This window comes from Centruroides vittatus, unplaced genomic scaffold, assembly GCF_030686945.1.
Source record: "Centruroides vittatus isolate TY-2023 unplaced genomic scaffold, ASM3068694v2 contig_1168, whole genome shotgun sequence".
Classification (NCBI taxonomy): Eukaryota; Metazoa; Arthropoda; class Arachnida; order Scorpiones; family Buthidae; genus Centruroides; species Centruroides vittatus.
The window spans coordinates 2,069,463-2,084,473 of record NW_027120749.1 but is presented as its reverse complement, the minus strand read 5'-3'; the positions used below and the strand labels follow the sequence as shown (position 1 = coordinate 2,084,473).

At 25.3% G+C, this 15,011-nt stretch overlaps 1 protein-coding gene across 4 annotated transcripts in view; it reads left to right on the top strand.

Annotated features, from left to right (window-relative positions):
- Window positions 1–15,011, top strand: part of cpx (complexin) — a 104,317-nt gene that overhangs the window by 40,192 nt on the left and 49,114 nt on the right. The window contains exon 1 of one of the 4 annotated variants that reach the window (XM_067278331.1): window positions 2,456–2,610. The exons of 2 other annotated variants lie outside the window; for them this stretch is intronic. The gene's annotated coding sequence lies outside the window, so the exon portion shown is untranslated. Of the gene's footprint in view, window positions 1–2,455; window positions 2,611–15,011 lie in introns of those variants that run through there. One more of the 4 variants, XM_067278348.1, reaches the window with a different exon arrangement.

Sequence of the window (15,011 nt, the reverse complement as noted above, 5' to 3'; positions counted from 1 at the left end):
AAACATTCGTTTTATTCCACGATTATATTTAATTTTACTTTTAATGCAAGTTGTATGTAAAAATCTCTGCAAGAGTCATACAATTATAAAATTCAGGTGCATTTATTTTCTTAATATAAAACAGTGTATCAATTAAGAAAATTGGATAGAAAACTTTATCCATTTCTGTATTTTCTTAATTCATTTTTAATTTATTTTTATTTTGGAACGAATTTAATGCTTTAGAAATTAATTTTAATATAAGATACTAATTTTTTTATGTAAATATCCTGTGTTTAATATCATAAAAGTTGTTTAATAAATGAAATATTTTATGTAGTAAGAGTTTCTTATATTAAATAACATTATCCAGATAATAGTACAAATAATATTTACCTGAAAGAAAAGTGTTCTATATTATCAATATTGTTCTCAGAAAACTGAAACTCAACTATAATTCCCTATTGTTAGCTTTTCTACGCTACAACAACGATTCTTTTGTTAACTTTTTTTATACCTTTATATATATAATATTTTGACAATGATGACAAATCCATCTGTTTGATGAAGAATTTCTTTTTTTATTGATCATAAAAATATAGTTTTTCAAAGATTTTTACAGATAAAACATAGAGAAATTTTACATTAGGGGTGCATATTTATAAGCGCTCGTATCCTCATTATTATTTTAAAAAGTACTTGCTTATGAAACATATAAAAATGCATCTATTACACCATTTTATTACTTTATTTTTAAATTTCCCACAAAAATACTTATAAAAAGTACGTTTACATACTTTATAGATACTTATATATTTATAATTAAGAAAATATTTATAAAGCACGTAAAGTTTCATTATTATTTTAAAAAATAAGAGGATACTTTGATGAAATTTTATATAAAATTGATACTGTGCTTCTTGTGTCAACATTTAAAAGGGATTTTCGAGTGAAATGTTTGATCTGTTCCGTGTGTCTTTGGTTTATCAAAACTCTTCTCTTCACTCCTAGAACATGTGTTACTTGCTATGTAAATATGCGGCTGTAAGGATGTGATGTTTATCAATTCAAAATGTTCTTCGCAAATCTACGATTTATAGAATGTAACAAAGAAAATAATAAAAAAATTACGGCATATATTTCATTATATACAACTCTACATTTAAGCAGATATAATAAGTTTTTTTCATATATTTAGATATTAAATATTTATATCTAGTACATGGAATGCAGAAATGCGTTTGTTGAATGTTGTTTCGTATGCAAAATCTGAATACATACATATTCTATGACTGCGAATTGAAGTTTTATACGTAAGCTTAAGCTTTGTTAAGCTTTGTTAAGCTTATGAAGTCGATAAAGTAGAAAAGGTATGATGAATAAGGTGATTTTATGGTTATTTTTATCAAAAATTATAATACATTTATACAACGTCATTAGTTTTTTTATACTGCTCTTCACGTAGATGTTTTCACTCCAGTAACTTTTATGAATATATTTTTTGCGACGTTTTATATTTATAAAGCATTTTTTGGATTTAAAACATGTCGAAAATATTTTCTAGATGTATTTAATTAAATTATGTTGGAGTCCTTATTTACTTCACCTACAGAAATATAGTCTAGCAGTCTGTATATATCTCATATTTATGGTTTAGAAAGATATAGACCTTTAACAGATATACACACAAACACACACACATATATATAATACAAATATATCTTAATATATCACTCAAATTTATGTTTCCTATCATATATATATATAGTAGAAAAAAAAAATATATATATATATAAGGATTTATTTGATATTATTACCTTACATTCCTACTTCATCTCTTGTAGGTCAACAAACAATTTAATTCGAATTATTAATTAGAATTGCGTTGTTTACAATAAATTAATTTATTCTTTATTGCATTATTTAATTTACTTTATTAATAATAATAATAAATTAAGAAAAAATAATATTTATTCATTAAAAATGTGTTTAAAATACGTTCTAATTGCTAAATTTATTTATTTACCTTCTTAATATAATGAAATTACATTAAAGTTTGAAGATTTGTTTAAAAAATCATCTTAAACAAGTTAATTTTATTTATATAATGTAACTAATTTAGTAATTACGCAACGAGAATAGTAAGTAAGGCGTTTATTAATACTCCAAAAAAAATCAATGACGTTTCTTTTGTATATTCACGAATAGAATCAATAGAAAGTATCAATTATAAAATATATATATATAAAAAAAATTAGTAATATATTCTCTCGATAAGTAAATGTTGACGTTAAAAATGTCAACTGCAATAAGTCATGGAAATTTTCTTTACTAACAGCACATGCCACTTCTATTCATGGAGGGTGCTCGCCGGTGACGTCACCGCATCTAACCAGTCAAAAAACTGCACTCGGGTGTCACTTTACAGAAGCTGGTGACTTCTGTCAATATTTGTCGTGCTTATAGACGGAATTTTGCAGTGGTTCTGGGGGTAATGCGTAGATAAAGGAGAGAAGACAAATATGCCCGATTGCTTCCATTCTTATTCTTTGTATTAATAACATATATATATACACGATACTAGAAATATTCATTTTATTTATTTCTTGAATAAATTAAAAAGCTTTCAAGGTATGAAAACAAACTTTTATTTTTATTTTATTTTAGTTTTTTCTTCTTTTCTTCTACTTTTAATAGGAGAAAAATTGAATTTATCTTTAGTTCTAAATCCTCTATAGTTGCATCCATCTAACTATATTACACTAGGGAGATAATTAAGATAGATTAATTATGTTTAATTTAATTTATTTCGTATAACGTTGATAGTTAATACTTGTTATCTCTCACTGATTGCATCGATTTAAAAATTATGAAATATTATTAAAATTTAATCGCGGAATAAAATTGTGTTAATTATCTAATTTCGTGTAATTCAAATTCGATTATTTTCATTATTTTGCATGCAAATTGAAGTAATTATTCTTTAATACGTTTAATCGATACTTTAAGAAGTTTATACAGAAATTTTTATAGCATTTTTTCAATATTTTACGGAATATTTTTTTCGGACGTTTACACTGTAAAGTAATTGGAAAATTTTTAAGAAGTTAATTAAAAATAGAAGATTATAAAAATAATTTCTAGTTTATGTAGAGAGAAAAAGAAAACAGTGGAAACATACAATCTAAGCTGCTCAAATTGTAATCTTTTGTTGCTGTCAGAATTCTCTTTCCATCTTATTAAAACTTATATCAGCGCAATCCATCACCCTGATGTCATCTGTTAACTTTCACACTTTATATCTCAGACAGGTAACTTTCAGAGTATATCTCTGCCACTCGCTTTACTTTTCTTCTTTACCAAGACGAACCCGATACCTTCTTACTTTAAAAAAAAAAATATTTTACACGACTCACTTTATTTAAAATTATGTTAGAAATTAACGAAAATCGCATCTCTCTATTCATCGATCCTGCGATGTATGTTAAGAGTTTTAACATTTTAAAGTTTAATTTCGATTAAATTTAGCATGAAAAATGGTAGTTTTGCTTAAAATACTGATTTAACTTTTTCATAATTAGCATTTAATGTTATATTTATCACACGGTAGTTAGTTATTTTACATTTTACCAATCCATAGCTGATGTTTTATTAATTAGCATTTATAACGTGCGATGCTCTACTTTGATAAACATAGTTACTGATTTAGTAGAAAGAGAAATGTAGCTAGTTTCTATTGATATATTCTGTTTTTATTCATTGCAAAACCCCGAATTTTAACTTCTTGTGATTTTGTATTTGGATGTATCTGATGAACAAAATCGATTTTTTTACTCTTCTCGGTTAAATTGAGTTGAACCTTGAAATTGAATATCAGTATTTAAAACACGACGATGCTAATTTACTTTCTCTCATTTTTTTACGTTTATAATTTAAAAAAGTTATCTTACAGTGTTTACAATTTAATTTTTATACTCGGAGAGTAACGTGTATAATTTGGTTTTATACCTTAAAAATGGTTGTATAAGAAATATTTTTTAAGGTTTTTACAACGTAATTTGATCTTAATCCTAAAGCAAATTATCTTATAATGCTTATAAATTAATTTAGACCTTAAAAAGTAACTTTTTAAAGCTTATAATTTAATTTTAATCCTTAAATAAATTGCCTTACAATGCTTATAAATTGATTTAGACTTTAAAAAGTGACTCTTTAACGCTTATAATTTGAATTGTAAATACTTAAAAAGTAATCTTTCAATGCTTATAATGTTTATTTCTCATACTGTAAACAGTTTTCCCTTGCCTTAAAAAATGATCGGATACAAAATTCCACTTCACTTATTACTAAAAGTCAATGCCAAGACGATTAACAATATTACTCATTTAAACTGTAATTACCTTATTCCCTAGCTATTATATACGATAAACATGTACAGTAACTAATACGTAAAAGGAATTTAATAAAATTAAACCGTAATTTCCAAATAGCACATCATTTAAGTAAATGCTGTCATTAGATATTTGGCTTGTAACTAAATTACCCTTATTTTTTTTAATATGTAAAACTTAAAACCAGTCACTTTGAACGATCACATTTATAATATACAGTGTATATAAGTTTTAATAATAACATTATGGTAAATTTAATAATCAAATTTTATATCTAAAAATTTTTATTACTCAATTTTTAAACTCGATACCTTCGTAGCTGATGTTTTGAAATTGAATTTTTCACTGCCTGATTCGATATTTAAATAATGTCTCTCATTCCTCCGGTGATTTTTTTTCTGTTTCTCACTTCTAGTAATACATCAACTAAATTTTTTTTATTTTTTTATTTTTTAACCTATTAAATATTCAATTTTGCTGGTGTGTTGAAAGCCAAACACACACACACATGACATTTGGTGAAAAGTCGATGGTTTACTTTACACCCGTTCGTTATAAAAACGACTTTTTTCAATTTAAAAATATTCTCTCCATCATCATCTCTCTTTTGAATTATTTCTTTTATAAGTATTTTTATATTGAGAATTGCTAAAGTTTCGTAAATCTAATTTCCATTTGATGAATTTTCTTTTTTTTATCTTTCGAGTTATTAAATCAGTTTTTGTCTCGCGTAAATCTGTCTTGCGAATTTGAGTAATGAGATAAATAAAAATATATAAAGGAAAAAGTAGTGTTTCGTTTCGTTAAAAGAGAAATTCAGATTAAAATTTCCAATTCTCTTTTCGAAAATTTTTACGTTTTATAATTTCAAAATGAGTATAAAGTTGAATTGAGTTATTGAGTTATGAGACTACGAAATGATCTATTTTTAATATATTAAAATATCTCTTAGTATAATGAAAGTACAGAGTGAATCGAAAGTCGCTTAACACCCTTATAAAATCGAAAAATTTCCATGCCAGACTCGATTCTATTTTATAAGGGTGTTAAGCGATTTTTGATTCGTCCCGTGGATGATTAAAATAATTTTTGAAGCATTAAAGTAAATCAGTAAGATATCGACGCTTTGAAACTAGAAAATCAAGTCATAATAGTAGTAAGTGGAGTGTAGAAATATAATTTTTGAAAATTACTTTCTTGTCGCCAAGTGTCTCTTAGCAATCTCTTTTCAAAATGCCAAGATTACCTTCTTGACGCGTTGAAAGTAGATCAGCAAGAACTCTTAAAAGTATGGCCTACCTCTAAGATTCTTGGATAATTATAATTAGCTTAATAAGACAATTTTTAGTACTTTAGTAAAATATTTCTTGGCGAGTTAAAAGGAGATCAGCAAGATAATTCGCTTTAGAAGCAGAGTTTTTGGAGCTTCGGATGTAGATCAGCAAGATAGTTCTTGGTGCATTTGAAGTAGACTTCTATTACAATTCTTAGCGCGTTAGAAGTAGACCAGAAAGATAATTTGTGAAGCATTAGAAGTAGATCATCGAGATAATACTCAGCACATTTGAAATAGTTACTATAAAAGTTCTTGGCGCATTGAAAATAGATTACCAAGACGGTTTCTTGGCTCATTAAAAGAATCACTAAAGTCAATTTTTAGCGCATTAAAAGGAGATCATTAAAAACAACTCTTTGAGTGCATTAAAAGCGGATTGCTATGATAATTCTCGATGTAACAAATTACAATTTACATTATTACGCATGATAAATAGTTGCGAGAACACAAATTCAAACATCGATAAATAAACTGAAGATATGGATTAAAATTCAATAAATTAACTATCAGAATTAGTAATAATAAATTTCCCAATAACATTTTACTTTCTTTTAATTCACTAGTTGCATATCATCTACAATAGTAAAAAAAATACAAAATAAAATAGGACTCCTAGAAAAATTCCAATAGAAAATTTTAAAATTTCTCCAGGCATCAGCACTATATCGATCAAATTTCTTACAAGAAATATCACTTTGAACAGCTTTTTTTTATTGTTTTATGATAGGAAAAATATAGGAATATATTCTCCTATTATTGCTTCTTTCTCAGATAAAAATGCAATTTGTTGTTTATTAAAAATTATGTAAATTTCGATGTAAAAATCATAACTTTCAATGTTTACAATAGTATATATTAATAATAAACAGAGATAGAATTTCTAAGTTTTTTTTATAAAGAATTTTTTGAGGCTATTATATTTTTTAGAATGGAAAAAGTTTTTGAGAATAATGGTAAAAGAATGAACATTTTTTTGGTGCAGTTTTAAAAATACCAAATGTTCATAACGATAGGAACGACAAAGAACGAAGCAAAGTGATAGAAGATGTGTGAATACGATAATAAAAATGATCAAAATGGTTCAGATGATGATTGTAACGTATCAAATTAGATCATTGAAAAATGGACAGTTGTATGGATAGGTAATGCTGATTATGATGTGGAATGGGATGCTGCACGAGCTGATGAGTTGCACAGATTAAAAAAAAAAGAAAAAAAAAGAAAAAATTACATTCCAGATGTTAGAAAAGATCAATCTTTCGGTTGGAGGGAGTCGAATGTTATCTAGAAAATGTATCTGAGAGAATAGCATTTTTAATCTGAAAATTTTTTCTTTCGTTTGTAATTTAAAATAAAATTTTTGAACAATAATACGAAAAAGAAATAAAAAAATATTTAGTGAAAAATTAATGTGCGGTCGTAAAAAATTTAAGTTTTTTTAAGGTCTCAACTTCTGATATCATTTATTTTTTTTTTATTCTTAATTTATATGTATTCTCGTTATTGAAAATTATTAGATTTTGCATTGTTTTAACCTTTTGAAGATGATTAAATTCATATGAGATCACACAGAACGATTACGTTTATGAACGTAATGATGTGGACATCGTGTGGAACCCGCGTGTCCAAAACGATTATTCCCAAAGTTTTATCGTATTTACGCTCACGTAATCATTATAGTTATTCTTAAGACGTCACCACGATTATGCTCATGTACTTATGATGATTATGTCCAATATTTCATTACGATTACGCACTTCTGTTAATCACGATTATTTCCAAGTGATCGTAATCATTATTTTCATATTATTATTGCGACTAACAGCATTACTTTAATATTTTATCTTAACGTGGACATAACTATAACTATAAAGTTTAAATACTCTATATTTTACGTTACAGACTAAAAATTTTTCTTTAGATATATTTACTACGCAATGAACAGATCTGTATATTTTGTCCTAAAAATAGAATATTTATGTGCTAAGAATGAAAATTCCGTTTTAAGCACGGATGTAAAGCGTGTAACGACTGAAAAATTGGTATTAAAGTACGTCAGACAAGGAAGAATCATTGAATGAAGCCGAAATTTGGCAGGAGATTAAAGCTAAAAGTAGATAATGCGTATCATCATCATATTTTAGAGTATTAGTAATTTGAAAATTCATTCGATTCTGTAGTATCGACGAGTTAATCATTTTCGCTTCATTACTGCGCTCTTATCTTATATCTAAAAGTGTTCATTGTTGAAAATTATCGCTCGTAAGCTTATATCAATTGAATAACGAAGGCATGCCTAAACATTATCATCATTTTCCAATTATTGATATCCATTATAATATTTGCGGTATTCTAATCAGAATTTTGATAAATCAATCAATCATTCACTTTCAAGTAGATCCATTTCTAATAGTTAGATAACGTTATATCGAGGTGTATTTGATATTTAATACATCCCAGAATGAATATGGAATATTTTAATATCGTATGCTCTTCTCGATAATAAACTTGCTCGGTAACGATCGAAACCACGTTTATAAAATACCTATCTCCATTAAAAGGTAGTTTCTTAGCCGAATAAGGTATATTTACGACTATGGCTTTTATAAGAGCATAATAATCCCATCTACTAGGTTATAGTGGGCTTGGATGTGATAGGAATGAAAGTCATTTTACTGCTTGTTATCCTGTAGAAAACACTGTTATAAACTAAATTTGATCTTTGATACTCCGTTTCTTTAATTGTTTAAATGTTTATTTGCCGTAATATGATTTAGATTAAACCGTTTATCCTTAGATTATCAACTAAAACTATTCTCATCATTTATGTATATAGTTTATTTCCTTTAACGGGCTATAAACTTTAATAAAATTTCAACAGAATGTCCAGCTTTTATAGTAAAAGACATATTACATTTTTATCATTATTTTTGTAAAATTTTAATTAAAAATTTTTACACTTAAATAGAAATTTAACTCATTTCTTTTTCTAGCTTTCTACCCAATCACGATTAATTAGGTTTTAGTAAATCAGGAATTAAATAGAATCGGATTTAAATCGATTGTAGATTTTTATTAAAATCCAATTGTCTTAAAAAGAATTGTTCAGCAATCCTAATTAAATAGAAATACAGTGAATTCACTAAAAATATAAATTAAAAAATATATATAAATGCATATACATATTAATTTTTATTAAATCAAAGGAATTTTATAGGAAAAAATTACACACTTACGTACTGTATATTATAAAAATAAATAGAGAGAAGGAATTTTTAACGATGTTTACTGATAATTATCAATGATTTAAAATAAATTTTCAAAAGATTTCGTTTGCACGAAATTAATTCTAGCTCTGGGCTATCGACGATCCAGTTAAAGAACGTAATAACTTTTCCAATAATAAAGGAATAAATAATTAAATTTTTATTGAATATTTTATCAATAAAAATATAAAAAGAAATTTAATAATAAATAAATAAAATTTGGAAACATTATAAATCCTGTATTTACTAGATTTTCCTCCAATCTAATATTGATGCAACATTAATTAGTAAAAACAAAAAGAAAAGACAAATTTGCATTATTCGAATAATGCAAAATAAATTAAGTAGATTCTTTTTAAGTAAAGAAAGAATGAAACAAATAGTAAATCTCTTTTGGGTGAAGTCTGGAATGGGTCAGGCGGGAAAGCCAAGTGATGCAGTAATAATGTGTTTTTATGCAACTGCACATTACTTTCTTAAGAATTTGGATTTCTGTCACACACTACTATTTTAATCTTTTAGCGTATAAAAATGGCATTTATAAACATCTATTCGATAATTCTTCTTGCGAATTTACAGTTTTAAATACAAATTATTAAAGTATTAAACAGATCAAAAAACATATTGTCTTTAAATAGGGTAATGATGAGCTGGTAAAGTTCACAGGTCACTCGACTCGATAAATATTTATATTTACAATTATTCTACGATATTAATCTGCATTTAAATTAATTAAAAATGACAAATCTTGTTATATTTTTAATATAAAATTTTATAAAATTAATAAATTAACTTCGTTTTTTTATTTTTATTTTTTAAAATCAATCTGTAAGGATACGATTATAGTACTTTATCAGGGAAAAAGATTTCTTTTTTATTTAAAAAATAATATGTTATTTTACTACAGTATTTTTATTTTTTACACTTAAATATAATTTTAGATTTTATATATATATATATTTTTTTTATTGGAGTCAATAATTCTCGAGAGTTTTGTCGTCACAGCACTTGATATCTTTTCTATTTTAGCTTTTTTATATTTTAATATAAATCTTTATATAAGAATTTGTTTTTTAATATAATGATTTTTAAATTTATTTATTGTAATTTTAATTAGAATATGCAGATTATTAATTCAATCGCTGCAAACTTTGATAAATTAATTATCATAAAAAGCAATATGAACTGTCCTCTTTTTGTAGAGAGAATTTTTTTTGAAAGGAATAAATTACAAATTTTAGAAAATTGAATGATTTTATTATAAAAATATATTTTCTTTTCACTTTTTTTTATAAATTACATTTTTTATCAAGAGTTACAGCAAAAAAGAAAGAATTAACGCCGAATTTTAACTTTCTTGTTTCTTATATTTTGTTTTCCTTTTATTTATAAATATTCTGAGAATTATGATGTATAAAATGTATAAAAATCAGCACTAATTATGATTAGAACTATTTAAAAGATTCATTTTAAACAAATTAAAACAGTAGTACTCATTTGATGAATTCTGCATAATTATATTGGAAATTATTAAAAAATAATTTGTAACAAATTTCTCCTTCCTTAATTTGTTTATTCTTACGTTATTTATCGGAAGTTTTCCTATCTTTATTCAATTTTTAGCTAATTTAATATTCTCGCATTTCTCCAATTATGTTACGAAAAAGTTAAATTGAAAATTGACGATAATGACATTTCTTCTATTGTTTTCCATTAATTTGTAACGAATTAAATCGAATTTAACGAGCAATTAAGAAAATATGCTCCTCAGAAAATGAAGTAAAGTTTCTTAAATTTCAGAATTAAATTTTGTTTATACTTTCTCAGTCATCTTATCTCAATTATAAGTAAATATATCAAATTACATATTCAACAAACGCAAATACAGAATTAATGTATATATCATTCTGAATTCTAATATCTATATTAAATATTTTCTAGTTAATTATATAGCATCCATATTATAATAATCTTCAGTGCCAGGACCAAATATAGATGATGAGGAGCGGGATAAATATGCGGTGGATAATTCATGTCTTGCTCCTAGATGAAAGAAAGCTTTGTTGAGCTGCGATAAAGTAATATTTTATTATTTGAATTTTCTTTATACGTTAAAAAACACGGAAAAAAACGATTTTTGTAATGCTTTTCAACGTACAATAAATTTTAGAAGTTATAAAATACATTTTTGTTTTTATGCACCCGAACCAATATTAGTTTATCGAATAAAATACACATTTCCAATATATGTTATACTCAGAATTGGTCATATTGATAGCAAGCAAAAATGATCGATTCTTGATTCTAGGTCACAAGACGACTTGTCTATATATATATATATAACATATCATCTTTCGGAAAGAAAATTTAACTTTAAAAATATATCGAATTTTTCCATTATTTACGCACGATAAATACATTATTAACGATGTTGTATAAAATAATGCGAAAATCTGCTTCGTAACGCCCACCTATCGAGACAAGAATTTCGTACATGGTATTTTTAATGGCGTAAAGTGTTTGCAAACATCTCTAAACTGGGCTATTTCGATCTTCAATCGACTGGATATACTCCCATTTACTGACTGCTGAGCGAGGCCTTCATTAAGCTCAATATTTCCTGGCTTTTAACTATCCTTTGCTGTCGACCACTATTGTGACCCTGCATTGTCGTGTAGAGAGAAGAGGACATTTCTGGACAGTAACAAGCTTTAGCTTTAAGTAGACAATCATAGAGTTGTTTGCGACCGATGTCCTTGTCGGTCATTGTTAAAAGTTGTCATAAAAGTCATTTTTCCCCCTTGGATGTGTAAAGACTGCAAGTTATTTTAACAAATTATTTTTATTATTGATAGAAATGACAATTAATGATTACAATATATTACAAATTAATATTTAACAATTAAGATTACAATTGTTATTTTATCTGAGAATTTTTAAATAATAATAATAATACAAAAGAGCTCGAGTTCTGTAACAGAAAGAAAATTTCTTTTTGTTTTTTTTTTACAGTTTTTGAAAGTATATCTACTTTTTAACAGGTTTATAAAATGATTTTTATAAAAAATAACATTTATTTATTATTGGATACATTAAGTAAAGTTTGCCAGATTTGATAAGTCTTGGCTGACCACCACCCGTGAAAAACAATACAATAAAAACACCATTAAAATGTAAAAAGTAGACATCGAAGGACATAAAGTAAAACATGCAATTTTCAAGTTTAAAATTGTCTAGAAATATTCTAGAACTATTTTTTTAAGCGTTATATTAGAACTCTATTCTGAAACAATTCTTAAAAATAAAGTTGGTTTTAAAAAAGAAAAAAAAAATTTTTATGTCTAAAAGGTATTTTAGACCTAGATTTTAAAGTAGAGCGTAATTTTAGAACATTTGCATTTAAGAACTAGTTTGGAACTGAAGAGTACTTTTTCAAAGAATTTTCTCTCTAAATTCTTTTAAAGGAAGAATTTAATTTCAGAATAGAAATAAAATGCTTAGTTTTTTCCAGATAGAAATATATAAAGTTTACTTTAGTTTTAAAACAATCTTTAAAAAAAGGGGGGAAAGAGTTTTGAGAGCATTTTCGAGAACACACTTTATTTCGTTCAGAATCTCTCATAGAGAAGAACTATTCTTGACAAAATTCTAGAGAGGAATTCTAGAACAATTTAGTTTCGAAAACTATTTTAAAAAAAATATCTTACCTTTAGACAGTAGAATATCTTTATATTGTATTTTATTTAAAATATTTATTAAATATAAGAACTTTTTTAGTTACATATAAAGTATAAAGGTTTTATCTCCCTAGACAAATTTTATATCGATCATTCAGTTTTTGTTTTTAATAATAATCACATGAAATATTTATACTTTATGCAGTTTTGTATTTTATATCATAAAATGTATTTATATATGTAATATATTAAATTAATAAAATTGATCTTCTATATTCAAACATTTATTTAAATTTTTTATGTATATTCATATTTTAGTTATTCTGTTTCGTTCATTTATATATGAAAGACATGTTTTGATTTATTATTTAAATATATGTATATATATCTAGCGAATTATAGAGAATACAGTTGCACTGTTTATTTATAAAAATTTTAAATATTAAGTTTCTCTAATCGATCAATTAATAACATTTAATGGATACAAATGAGTCTCCTTAATTAACGAGGATAAAACTCTTCTGAAAAAAGTGAAAATAATGGTGATTAATTAGATTTATTTAATTAATATTAAAAATGAAACTTGTTAATATAGCATTTTAGGTTTTAATTTGTAAAATACAAATCCTTCAGAAATGAATTACTCGCCAGATATTCCAGTAAGAGTGCTGGGAAAGTATTTTTTCGTTTTTTTCCTTATAAAAAAATGAGGGAAATATTATACGCCGTCCATCAGTTTGCCATCAATATAAAGGAAAAACTGTTGGTGAAAATGCTTGCAGCAAGCAAAATCCAGCATTGTTCTGCTGTTGACAGGAAACAAGTCACAAACACAGCGACGAAACTAAACAAAAAGTAAGAAATAACATATTTAGAAATGTCACTTTTTTACATGCTTCATCACAGAAACCTGGCATAAGAAAAATCCTACCCGTCTACAGTTTTGTCTGACATAATTCTTCCAGCACTCAACATACTATTATATAGACAGGCAAACAGACTGTCTATCCATTGATAAATAATATGGATTATTTTATAGCATCTTTTCCCAATTTTTCATATTTATCAGTATTCAAGAAGATTTATCTTCTTCGGGATTCACCTCACGAATTATGATTTTCGAGTGTCGATATCAGTTACATTATAAGATGTAAAAAGAAATCTTTCATTGAAGTCAAAAGGAAAAAATATTACTGAGAAAAAGCGTGATCTGCAATAGAAATAAGCTTATTCAAAGAATAGCAAAATTTACATATTAAATAATACATAGTATAATGCAAAGCTTTTATTTTCGTCTGTAAATTTCTTATAAAAACATGAATATGTTTTGAAAAATAGCGTTTATATCTCACACTCTTTAGATTTTATTATATATTAATGTCTTAAATAAAAATATTCGATATTCTTATCGAGTAAGACGAAGCATTCCTATGATAGATAGCCCCTGTAAATAACACTTTCTGGTACAGACGGATGTATTGCAGGGAAGACGAACATCATCAAATAGTATACTACTCTTGTCAGATTTTTCACATAACTTTGAGAGTGTAAAATAAAATAAATCTATAAATCTGTAGACTTTATAACTTACGTACTAAATATTAGTACAATAAATTAAATATTTCGATATTTTATACAAACACGTCGTTTAAAATCGAGCGTAGTTACTGAATTTAATATATTCCATAATTTAGAAACACATAAAAAGTTCTGTAAAAAAATATAGAACAGATATTTCTCTACACGATCTCTTTCATATTTTCTTCACTTGGTTATATTCTGACATTATTCCTATCGTTCGAAATGGAGTGAAATTTGATATTTCTGTACGAAAGATGAAAATCACGAAATTATTTTTTATTTTCTTGCTGCGAACAAAATCTAATAAAATTTAATTATTTAGGTTGTTATAATTAAGACTAAAGTTACGAATGTCCAGAAAATTATTTTATTTGTATATCAATACTTATGTAAATAACTATTTGGCAAAGTTAAAATCAAATTTGTTTTTATAATACAATTATTTCCCCCTGTAACAAGGTATCCTTATTACAATAAACTGATTGATTGATTAATTAATAAAATTTAATTATTTATCGCAGATAGAAAAGAAATTTCCTCTTTAACAGCAAAATTAATATTAAAATTTTATATACTTATATAAATTTATTTAATTTTATCGAAATTTAAAATAATATATTGAATCAATAGAAGGAAACTGCAGAGAGCCGAATTTTGAAAATTTAAAAACAAAAATGAATTTTCATACAGATAATTTGAATAATTGATTTATTTTATTTTCTAGTAAACTGAGTTTTCTTTTTCTTTGTTTTTATTATTGAATTTTCTAACCAGCTTTATA